At 49.3% G+C, this 12,618-nt stretch overlaps 2 pseudogenes; both read right to left on the bottom strand.

The window, feature by feature from the left end:
* Positions 1-12,618, bottom strand: part of LOC142091706 (von Willebrand factor A domain-containing protein 5A-like) — a 521,312-nt pseudogene that overhangs the window by 181,216 nt on the left and 327,478 nt on the right.
* LOC142091600 (epimerase family protein SDR39U1-like) overlaps positions 1-12,618 on the bottom strand; it is a 334,998-nt pseudogene that overhangs the window by 173,849 nt on the left and 148,531 nt on the right.

The raw sequence follows: 12,618 nt of genomic DNA, 5'->3' as shown, positions 1-12,618 counted from the left end.
TCATTGATAAAGACATTGAACAGGACCGGCCCCAGTACTGAGCCCTGGGGAACACCGCTCGTGACCGGCCGCCAACTGGATTTAACTCCGTTGACCACAACTCTCTGGGCTTGGCCGTCCAGCCAGGTTTTTACCCAGCGAAGAGTGTACCTGTCTAAGCCGTGCGCCGCCAGCTTCTCTAGGAGAATGCCGTGGGAGACAGTGTCAAAGGCTTTACTGAAGTCCAAGTAGACCACATCCACTGCCTTTCCCTCATGCACTAGGTGGGTCACCTGGTCATAGAAGGAGATCAGGTTGGTCAAGCAGGACCTGCCTTCCATGAACCCGTGCTGGCTGGGCCTGATCCTCTGGTTGGGAGTTCTGAAAAGTCGATCTGCCATTGTTGTCCAGGCCCGTTGCCTTTCCCAGTTTGGCCCATTTCTGGTTTGGGGGTATTCTTGGGATTAATCTGGAGGCAAAGATCGCACTGTTGAGTTACTTGTCTCACAGTGGTGTATAGATTTCTGGCTACGATCTCTCTAATTAGGTGTTTATATAAGGCTTCTGCCCCCCAGTGTCTCTTCTTATGTTCCTCCCTTATCAGAGACCATGTTAGATAGGAGGGAATGATTAGTTTCCCTTGTGGGGTGAGAGCCCACCCCTCTTTATTATATGTCCCTTCTAAATCTGTAATAAGCTTTTGATCTTCTTTTGTATATTCTGGCTTAACTTCTAGGGAGATTCGCCCGTCAGGGACTAAAGCTCCTTCTGTTTTTACCTTTGCTTTTGGCTGCCTGTTTTGCCTCTCTGTCCGCCAGCTCATTTCCTCTTTCCAACTCCGAATTCACTTTCTGGTGCATTAATGTGCATGATTGCCACTTTCTCAGGGAGTTGGACTGCCTCCAACAGTTTCAGGATCTCCTCTACATGTTTGATGTTTTTACCCTGTGTGTTCAATAATCCTCTCTCCTTCCAGATTGCTCCATGCGCATGTACAACTCCAAAGGCATACTTCGAGTCTGTGTAGATATTCACAGCTTTGCCTTGGGCCAATTCCAAGGCGCGAGTTAGAGCAATTATTTCTGCCTTCTGTGCAGAGGTATTCATAGGCAAAGGCCTTGACTCTATTACTTCCTGACTGGTGGTAATGGCATATCTGGCATGTCTTTTACCACTTAGGACATAGCTGCTTCCATCCGTGAACCAGTCTTCCGTGTTTCCCATAGGACTGTCTCTCAGGTCCGAACGGCTCGAATATGTTGCTTCTATGGTTTCCAGACAGTCATGATGCACTGGTTCTCCTGTGTTTTTACTGAGGAAAGAGGCTGGATTGACAATGTTAGTGACTACAATCTCCACATCATCTTGTTCTACCATTATAGCCTGGTATTTCAAGAATCTCTGTGGGGAAAGCCAGTGTCCACCTTTCGCTTCTAGTACTGCAGATACTGTATGGGACACCAACACAGTCATTTTCTGGCCCAGGGTGAATTTTCGGGCTTCCTGGATGTTTAGTACTACGGCCGCGACCGCTCGCAAGCATCCAGGCCAACCCTTTGCAGTTGCATCCAATTGTTTGGAAAGGTAGGCAACTGCTCGTTGATATGGGCCCAGATCTTGCGCTAATATTCCTAGGGCAATCCCCTGCTTCTCGTGGGGAAAAAAGGAAAAATGGCTTACTTGCATCTGGGAGTCCCAAGGCTGGGGCCAACATCAGGGCCTTTTTTAGCAGCTCAAAGGCCCGTATGGTCTCTTTGTTCCATTTAAGGGGTTTCTGCTCAGTGGTTGTTAGTGCATACAGGGGTTTAACAAGCAGTCCATAGTTATAGATCCACAGTCGGCACCACCCAGTCATCCCCAGGAAAGTTTGTAACTCCTTCACCATTTGCGGTCTCGGAGTTTGGCATATTATTTCTTTTCGGGCCTGTCCCAAAGTCCTTTGTCCAGCACTGATTCCATAGCCCAAATAAATCACCTTGCGCTGTATTACTTGGGCTTTCTTCTTAGACACCCGGTACCCTTGGAGCCCCAAGAAATTTAATAGACTCACCGTCCAGGTGATGCAATCATTCTCTGTTTCGGTGGCAATCAGGATACCATCCACATATTGTAGCAGTTTTCCCTTTTCAGATGGGATTTCCCATGATTCCAAGTCCTTTGCAAGCTGATTGCCAAAAATGGTAGGGCTATTTTTGAATCCTTGTGGCAACACCGTCCAGGTGAGTTGAGTCTTTCAACCGGTTTTGCGGTTTTCCCATTCGAATGCAAATATTTTCTGGCTGGCTTTATGGAGAGGGAGGCAAAAGAAGGCATCCTTCAGGTCTAAAACAGTAAACCAAGTTAGCTCAGGCGTTAATACAGTTAACAGAGTATATGGATTAGCCACTACGGGGTAGAGATCCTCAGTTATCTTATTTATAGCCCGTAGGTCCTGGACCACCCGATATGACCCGTCGGGTTTACGGACAGGTAGTATGGGAGTGTTAAAGTCGGATTCACATTCCTTTAATAATCCCAGTTGCAAAAATTTTTCTATTATTGGCCGAATTCCCTCCCTGTCCTCCTTCCTTAGGGGATATTGTTTGATTCTTACTGGCTGTCGTCCGTCTTTGAGCTTAACCTCAACAGGTGAAGCATTCTTTGCTTTCCCGGGCACATCGGTGGCCCATACCCCGGGATATACCTGGTTCATGATTTCTTCGCTGATTTTTCCTTCTGTAGGAACACTAGTTAGGGATAAACTCATTATTTGGATTTACTGCTGGTCATTTATCTCCAGAGTAATTTCTCCCTTTTCAAATTTAATTATTGCACCCAATTGTTCCAATAAATCCCTCCCCAGAAGTGCTTTTGGGGAGTTAGGCATGTACAGAAATTTGTGGATGCCCCGTTGTTTTCCCAGTTTATATCTCAGAGGTTCACAAAAATATGCCTTTTCACTTTGGCCAGTTGCCCCTTTTACCATGATATAGTCACTTCCCAGGGGCATCAAGGCTTGATTCAAAACCGAATACGTTGCCCCTGTGTCAACCAGAAATTCTACTTTCTTTTGCTCCTTCCCTAGCTGCATTATAATCAGTGGATCCGCTAGGGTAGATTCCCCCGGTTCCCATCAGTCCTTTTTCAAATGGGCCACTATCCTCCTCTTCTGATTATTCCACTCCTTTTCCTTCCTTTTCCATTTCTCCGGACATTCATTCTTCCAATGACCAAATCTTTTGCAAAATGCACACTGATCCTTGCCTAGCCGCCTAGGTATCCTTTCTTCCTCCTCCCTAACAGCCGCTATTATTCTCCTCTGCCCTTGCCTATAACCCTCCTCTCTATTGCTAAACCCTCTCCATGCTTCATCCAACAATACTTCCAAATTCCTGCTTTCTGTAGTGCGTAATTTCTGGAGCTTACGTTTAATGTCCCCGGTGGACTGACCTAGAAACAAAGAAACTAGCTGTTGTATCCCTACTTCAGACCCAGGGTCCAGTGGCGTATTACGGCGCATTGCATCTCTCAATCGATCCAGGAATTCGGATGGGGACTCAGAGGGACCCTGTTTCACTGCATACAAAACTGACCAATTTATAGTTTTGGGGATGGCCCTTTCCATTCCTCTTGAGATCCACTCTTGATAGTCTTGTAGTTTTTCTATATTTGCTGATCTATTTGGGTCCCATTTTGGATCCTGGAGGGGGAAAAATTCCTTTACATCCTTGTCCTGGTTCCAGCTGGGACAGGGTTAACTTTCTTCCCAGTAGCCTGGGGGGTGTGCTGTGTTTTGGGTTCGGTGTGAAAGGAGCGTTGATGGCCCATTGATGCTTTGGCTGTTGCTGGGTGATGCTTGCACCGGGAGGGGGGAGCACAGCCGGGGTGGTGGACCCAGCTGGCCAATGGGGTATTCTATACCATGTGACATCATGCTCAGTATAAAAACCAGGTGTGTGGGGGGGCTCGCCCCCCGTTCGTGACACGCGGTCGGCGGTCGGTGAGCGGTTCTGTTGTGCATTGCCTGCTTTGTGTATTCTGTTATTGTTGTTGTTCTCACTGTTATTATTACTGTTCTACTTAGTTTTATTTCAATTATTAAACTGTTTTTATCTCAACCCGGGAGCTTTCCTACTTGTGCCCTCCCAATTCTCTCCCCCATCCCACCGGGGGGGGGTGATCGAGCGGCTGCGTGGCGTTTATTTTTGCTGGCTGGGGTTAAACCACGACAGTCCTTTTTGGCGCCCAACGTGGGGCACGAAGGGTTGAGATAACGACAGATTATTTAGAACATATTAAGGAATTTATATCTGGTAACATATTCGTTTGTTCTGCACCATGCTCTTGTTTTTACTGTACCTGTTAAAAATTGGAGTTGGGTTTTGTAGTCTGTTGTGCTCTGCCGTGATTAATGATGTTTTGCTTGGGAGATTTGTTACTAAAACGCTGGCATTGGGGGTTATTTGGTATTTGGGATTTGTAATGAAGCCGTTTCTGCATTTCGGGTACCACCTCATGGAGACCATTAGCAATTATACCTTTTCCTCCGAGAGATTTTTTATGGAGGAAATAGAGAATGGCACCCTCACTACCTTCATCTCCTTTGTTAAAATAACTTGCCAGTACCTTGAACATCCCTGGGTAGTTAAGATACATCTCTTGGTACTCCTTGGGAATATTGTTGCGGTTTTATCCAAGGTTAGTAAGCAATTTAAGAATGTCATCCAGAGATCTGCCCCAAGGTTGGATAGTTATGAGTGGCAGGGCGAGTGGGATAGCATGGGCAAATGCCTAGGGCGATGGGCACCCCCAGTGTTCTGGAACTTTACCCCTGAACAAGTGCAGAACCCTGAAAAATTAGTAGAATATTTGGAAGAAGTATGCTGTCACCCTGGCCATTCCAGGGAGACGCAAATTACTACAATGTGCTGGGGCCTGGCCCACGCCTACCGAGCCCTGTTTAACACCACTCAGAACCCCCAAGGGGAAGGAAACGTCTCTGCAGCTGATGACAAAGCAACAGGCCCTGTGGCTACCCCATCCCCCACGGCAAGCACAGCAGCTCCCTCACCCCCCAGGGCAGGCACGGCAGCTACTCCGCCCCCTGCGACAGAGAACCAACCCATGCCGGTATCAGTCGCCCCTATACAAAAAACAAAATGCACAAGAAAATCAGCTCGTCTAGTAAGGGATGAAGATGAACCAGGGCCATCACGAGAACAGGAGGAGGAGGAGGCAGAACCCGTAAATGAGATGGTGACCACCCGATCCCTATCTCTGGGTGAGCTGCGAGATATGCGAAAAGACTTCAGCCGTCGTCCAGGCGAGCACATTGTCACCTGGCTGCTCCGATGCTGGGATAACGGGGCCAGTAGCCTGGAATTAGAGGGTAGGGAAGCCAAGCAGCTGGGATCCCTTTCTAGGGAAGGGGGCATTGACAAAGCGATTGGACAAGGGGCACAAGTCCTCAGCCCCTGGAGGCGACTCCTGTCAGGCGTGAAGGAAAGGTATCCCTTCCAGGAAGATGTTCTATGCCACCCAGGCAAGTGGACCACCATGGAGAGAGGTATCCAGTACCTGAGAGAATTAGCCGTGCTGGAAGTGATTTATGATGACCTGAACAACGAGCAGTTATCCAAAGACCCAGATGAGGTCAAATGCACCCGACCCATGTGGTGGAAGTTTGTACGGAGCGCACCAGCGTCACATGCAAACTCATTGGCAGTAATGACCTGGAGAGATGGAGAGGAACAAACAGTGGATGAACTGGCTGGCCAACTCCGGCAATATGAAGAAAGTCTCTCTTCCTCCCTACGAGCCTGTGTCTCTTCTGTGGAGAAACTGTCTCAGGAGGTCCAGCAACTCAAAAAGGATATGTCCTGCTCCCCCCCTGCACGGGCCAGCGTCTCAGCCATTAGGAGCAAGCGTCCCTCTGCTCAAGAGAGGAGACATCGTGGGAACACACCCCGGGGCACCCTGTGGTTTTACCTGCGTGACCACGGAGAGGACATGAGGAAGTGGGATGGAAAACCTACCTCAGCCCTACAGGCACAGGTACGTGAGTTGCAAGGGAAAACAACCACAAAGGGGGTTCTTCCAGGAAAACCGCTGCTCCAGTCTCCAGTGAGTTCCCCAGACAGAGTAGAAGGGCTGATTCCACTTCCGACCTTAACAAAGGGACTTCTGACTCATACTTACAAGAAGTAGATAGCGAATATGATGACCAGGACTAGAGGGGCCCTGCCTCCAGCCAGGTGGAGGAAAGGGACAACCGGGTTTACTGGACTGTGTGGATTCGATGGCCTGGCACATCAGATCCACAGGAGTATAAGGCTCTCGTAGACACCGGTGCACAGTGTACCCTGATGCCATCAGGCTATAAAGGGGCAGAACCCATTTGTATTTCTGGAGTGACAGGGGGATCCCAAGAGTTAACTGTATTGGAGGCGGAAGTAAGTCTAACCAGGAATGAGTGGCAGAAGCACCCCATTGTGACTGGCCCAGAAGCTCCGTGCATCCTTGGCATAGACTACCTCAGGAGAGGGTATTTCAAGGACCCAAAAGGGTACTGGTGGGCTTTTGGTATAGCTGCCCTGGAGACGGAGGAAATTAAACAGCTGTCCACCTTGCCCGGTCTCTCAGAGGATCCTTCTGTTGTGGGGTTGTTAAAGGTCCAAGAACAACAGGTGCCGATCGCTACCACAACAGTGCACCGGCGGCAATACCGCACCAACCGAGACTCCTTGATCCCCATCCATGAGCTGATTCGTCGACTGGAGAGCCAAGGAGTGATCAGTAAGACTCGCTCACCCTTCAACAGTCCCATATGGCCAGTGCGAAAGTCCAATGGAGAGTGGAGGCTAACAGTAGACTACCGTGGCCTGAACGAAGTGACGCCACCACTGAGTGCTGCTGTGCCGGACATGCTGGAACTTCAATATGAACTGGAGTCAAAGGCAGCCAAGTGGTACGCCACCATTGACATCGCTAATGCATTCTTCTCCATCCCTTTGGCGGCAGAGTGCAGGCCACAGTTTGCTTTCACTTGGAGGGGTGTCCAGTACACCTGGAACCGACTGCCCCAGGGGTGGAAACACAGCCCTACCATTTGCCATGGACTGATCCACACCGCACTGGAACAGGGTGAGGCTCCAGAACACCTGCAATACATTGACGACATCATCGTGTGGGGCAACACAGCAGAGGAAGTTTTCAAGAAAGGGGAGAGAATAGTCCAAATCCTTCTGAAGGCCGGCTTTGCAATAAAACGAAGTAAGGTCAAGGGACCTGCACAGGAGATCCAGTTTTTAGGAATAAAATGGCAAGATGGATGTCGTCAGATCCCAACAGATGGGATCAATAAAATAACAGCCATGTCTCCACCAACTAACAAAAAGGAAACGCAAGCTTTCTTAGGCGTTGTGGGCTTTTGGAGAATGCATATTACAAATTACAGTCAGATCGTAAGCCCTCTCTATCACGTGACCAGGAAGAAGAACGACTTCAGATGGGGCCCTGAGCAACGACAAGCATTTGAGCAAATTAAACAGGAGATAGTTCATGCAGTAGCCCTTGGGCCAGTCCGGGCAGGACAAGATGTGAAGAATGTGCTCTACACTGCAGCCGGGGAGAATGGTCCTACCTGGAGCCTCTGGCAGAAAGCACCAGGGGAGACTCGAGGTCGACCCTTAGGGTTCTGGAGTCGGGGATACAGAGGATCCGAGGCCCGCTACACTCCAACTGAAAAGGAGATATTGGCAGCATATGAAGGGGTTCAAGCTGCTTCGGAAGTGGTTGGCACTGAAGCACAGCTCCTCCTGGCACCCCGACTGCCGGTGCTGGGCTGGATGTTCAAAGGGAGGGTCCCCTCCACACATCATGCAACTGATGCTACGTGGAGTAAGTGGGTCGCACTGATCACACAACGGGCCCGAATAGGAAACCCCAGTCGCCCAGGAATCTTGGAGGTGATCACGAACTGGCCAGAAGGCAAAGATTTTGGAATATCGCCAGAGGAGGAGGTGATGCGTGCTGAAGAGGCCCCACCATATAACAAACTACCAGAAAACAAGAAGCAATATGCCCTGTTCACTGATGGGTCCTGTCGCCTTGTGGGAAAACATCGGAGATGGAAGGCTGCGGTATGGAGTCCCATACGCCAAGTTGCAGAAACTGCTGAAGGAGAAGGTGAATCGAGTCAGTTTGCAGAGGTGAAAGCCATCCAGCTGGCCTTGGGCATTGCCGAACGAGAAAAATGGCCAGTGCTTTATCTCTATACTGACTCATGGATGGTGGCAAATGCCCTGTGGGGGTGGTTGCAGCAGTGGAAGCAGAACAACTGGCAGCGCAGAGGTAAACCCATCTGGGCTGCCGCATTGTGGCAAGATATTGCTGCCCAGGTAGAGAACCTGACTGTAAAAGTACGTCACGTAGATGCTCACGTACCCAAGAGTCGGGCCAGTGAAGAGCACCAAAACAACCAGCAGGTGGATCAGGCTGCCAAGATCGAAGTAGCTCAGGTTGATCTGGACTGGCAACATAAAGGTGAATTATTTATAGCTCGGTGGGCCCATGACACTTCAGGTCACCAAGGGAGAGATGCAACATATAGATGGGCTCGTGATCAAGGGGTGGACTTACGTGCTGTAGAGGGGGATAAAGTCCCTGTCGTGCATATGAGAAATATGCTGGGGAAGACAGTCTGGGTTGCTCCTGCCTCTGGCAAGGGAAAACCCATCCGTGGGATTGCTTTTGCTCAGGGACCTGGGTGCACTTGGTGGGTGATGAGAAAGGATGGGGAAGTCCGGTGTGTACCTCAGGGGGATTTAATTTTGGGTGAAAATAGCCAATGAACTGAATTGTACGATGTTAGTTATTACATAGTACTGTATGTCATCACTTTTATGGTTACCATATGCCATATTAACAGTATTACAGTAAGAATCACCCAGATTAATTTAGGATGAACGCCGATGAAACTGAGCAAGGTGCAACAATGATAGAACCAGACCAGCGCCCAGAACTGGCCTCCGCATGCAAGAGCCCGACACCACACACCATCTCTCCTGCCCTGCAAGACTGTTACGACAGGTGGAACCCGAAGTCATGAACTAAATGAACTCAACGGACGTTTTAGAGGGATGGCCCATGGACTAAGGGAATGATATCTCTGCGTGCGTATATATCAAAAGGCAGGGAAAAGTAGCGGTGACTAATTGGAATGTATGGGAAAATGTAAGACCTGGGCATGATGTAGATGGTATAGAATAAGGGGTGGATAGTGTCCTGGTTCCAGCTGGGACAGGGTTAACTTTCTTCCCAGTAGCCTGGGGGGTGTGCTGTGTTTTGGGTTCGGTGTGAAAGGAGCGTTGATGGCCCATTGATGCTTTGGCTGTTGCTGGGTGATGCTTGCACCGGGAGGGGGGAGCACAGCCGGGGTGGTGGACCCAGCTGGCCAATGGGGTATTCTATACCATGTGACATCATGCTCAGTATAAAAACCAGGTGTGTGGGGAGGCTCGCCCCCCGTTCGTGACACGCGGTCGGCGGTCGGTGAGCGCTTCTGTTGTGCATTGCCTGCTTTGTGTATTCTGTTATTGTTGTTGTTCTCATTGTTATTATTACTGTTCTACTTAGTTTTATTTCAATTATTAAACTGTTTTTATCTCAACCCGGGAGCTTTCCTACTTGTGCCCTCCCAATTCTCTCCCCCATCCCACCGGGGGGGGGTGATCGAGCGGCTGCGTGGCGTTTATTTTTGCTGGCTGGGGTTAAACCACGACAATCCTCTCTTGTGATTTTCTAGTGATCCTCAGCCAAATCTCCTGCTGTTTTTAAAATCAACTGCTTCTCGGTTTCCGTCATATATTCTAATAGCAATTGTATGTCCCTCCAATCAGGGTTGTGCTGTTTTATTATAAACTGAAAATGCTTGGTTACCCCTATCGGATCACTCCTATAATCCTTTGCAACTTTTTTCCATTCCCCTAAGTCAGTAGTGGAAAAAGGTACCTTGATTAGCATTGTCCCACCCTCGGGTCCTACTGCTTCTCGCAGGGGTGCCTGCAAGGCTGTCGGGACAGATTTCTTTCTGGTGCGGGAAGATACTGGGCTATCCGGGGGAGTGGAAGTTTCGTCCGAGTCCGCACCCCATTCCTGTGGTCGAGGGGGAGGCTTAAACAGGTCAGTTAAGTCTGGCTCCGGTGCCTGATGGATTTTGTTTACTTTAATACACCGATGCCCAATACTGCACGCCGAACAGCATCCTCTCAATTTACTTTCAGATTTTTTGTTATTTTCTCGCTCAAGTGCAAGTACCATAGGGTCCTGCGGCAGCACCATCCCGCAGTCCCTTTGCCACTCCGGATGATTTCGGAGGGTGAAAAACATATCTGCGTATGAAACTTCATCCCACTTCCCTTCCCTTCTTAAAAACAGCATCAATTGTAAGAGAGTATTGTAATCTATAGATCCATTGAATGGCCATTTAGCCTCACTTTCCAATTTATACAACGGCCACCATTGGTTACAATACTTAATGAGAGTCTTTTTACTTTCTGTCCCTCCAGTTCCAACAATATCCTTCCAATGGGCAAGCACACAGCCTAAGGGGCTTTTCTTCAAGATTTCCCTTTGAGTATTACCCATTTCGTAACTCCCTCCTTATCCAATTCCCTCCTTCGTTTAAATATTCCCAGGGTTCGAGCCCAAACCACCGAAGAAGCGATCCCCTCCGTCTTGCTCCTTCATTAACATATAGAGACATTTACAATCTTTCAATTTTGCCATGCATTACACACACATAAAGACAAAAACATAATTGCCAGCCGCTCTCCTCGCGAAGATCACAAAACAAAACTCTGCACTCGCTCCACAGCTGCGCTGCGTCCCAAACACACAAATGGTTCTAACATAAAATACCCGGGCGTTTCATAGATAAAGTATACAATTCATATTCTGGCTGTTATCCCTCCAGCAGCTGCAAATATAAAAATAGCCCAACCGCAATTGCGGGGAGGTTCGCTTACCCTTCTCCTGCTTCTTATATACCAGTCATTAGCAGGTCCATCCTGGTTCCCAACACTGAGATGCAGCGAAAACCTCGGATCCACTCGATCTACTCCCAGGATCGCTAGCGGCCGCTCTATCGGTCAGCGGATCCCCCTATTACCGTGCAGGGTACCCTCCTACCATACGGGGACTATGCTGCACGCCAGACGTCTCTGCGCGATTTACCAGCAGCCCCGGCCACGCGTACGACTTACAGGCCCCTCTCCTAAAACATACCTTTTCCTTTCCGCGGGCTCAGGAGGTTCTTGTCTACTCCCAGGGTGAGCGGCTGGTAGTGGAGTCCGAGGAAATGCTCGGGGCGCGCCCAGGGGCGTCCACTCCTCAGCCGATCCCGCAGTGAAGCAAAGAAATCTCCTGGCTGGCTCGCCAAAACTGACTTGCGGAAAACAGACTCCACAATCTGTGAGATTGTAAAGTAGGTATGTTTATTCAGCGCTGGGCGGCACGGGGGGTAACCCCACCAAAGTCGTGCGCGCCTCAACACGGTACTTGCCAGAAATATATACAGCGAAATGTTGCATATACATAATACGCCTATACATATGCATGACCTATCCCTGCTTTGTATTAAAATAAGCTTCAAGACGTTATTTCCATGAGCCCCTCCTATCTACGCTTGCGCATTGCCTCCTGGTGGTGGTCGTCGGGGGTCGTGGGGATGAAGGTTAGTGGTTCCTCTTCGTCACCGCTAATAACCCCTGTCTTTGCGCAGACTCAGTTGTTCCTTGGCCTTTACCCAAATCACAGGGTTGGTTTCAACTGGCTTCGAACAAACTCCTGGTTCTTATCAGGAACTGTTGTTGCGATTCCTCTGCTGAGCCTTACAAAAATGTTGCAACTAATGTACTAAGTCATTTCGCCCATAGTTTCAATTCTTTAATCACTCATCCCTTCTCGTTCACCCTTTCACACATTCAGATCTGCTGGACCCATGCAGGCTTAAGAAACCAGTGGAAACGTGGTACCCCAAATGCTTCCGTGGATTTGTACCCGGGGCCACAACCTCTCCACAGCTCAGTTCCCCTCCTTTCTGAGCAGCGCTGTCTGCCAGGGATGAATTCACAAATGAAAGCATAGGGTGAATGCTGGAGAACTTGAGAGCATGTATGTGTGCGAGAGGCAGGGGGTAGCTACAACAGTCCCCTCAGCAGCAGCACACAGCTGCCCTCCAGCCCTGTGGCAACTCCTTGTACCACCAGCTGGGTTGTTCACCTGGCTGCTTCCTATTCTGGATGCAAGAGACTCTGCTGTCCTGTCTGGACAGAAAGTATGTGAGCATCCGAGCAGACTACCTTTATGCCACACTAAGACCAGGTATTATTTCATTGCACTTCAAAAGAGGCCCAGACTTGAGGAGGCTGACGTCCTCCAGAGATGCTCAGAAGAGCGATACTGGAGGTCCAGCGCCCCAAAACCATTCACCGCCATCAAGTGGTCTCCACCAAGAGTCAGTGAGAACCTGCAAGTATGCATCCCAGCTGGACAGAAGTTTTGGGAAGGTGAAGCTAGGTTAAGGGGTCAGCAGTTCAGTGTTTGTGGCACTTTTTGACCAAGCATGCCGCTTACTCATCACCTGTGGTGAGGAAAGGA

The sequence above is a fragment of the Calonectris borealis genome, chromosome 22, assembly GCF_964195595.1.
Source record: "Calonectris borealis chromosome 22, bCalBor7.hap1.2, whole genome shotgun sequence".
Classification (NCBI taxonomy): domain Eukaryota; kingdom Metazoa; phylum Chordata; class Aves; order Procellariiformes; family Procellariidae; genus Calonectris; species Calonectris borealis.
Note: the sequence above shows the minus strand (reverse complement) of the source record. Positions and strands in the feature narration are given on the sequence as shown.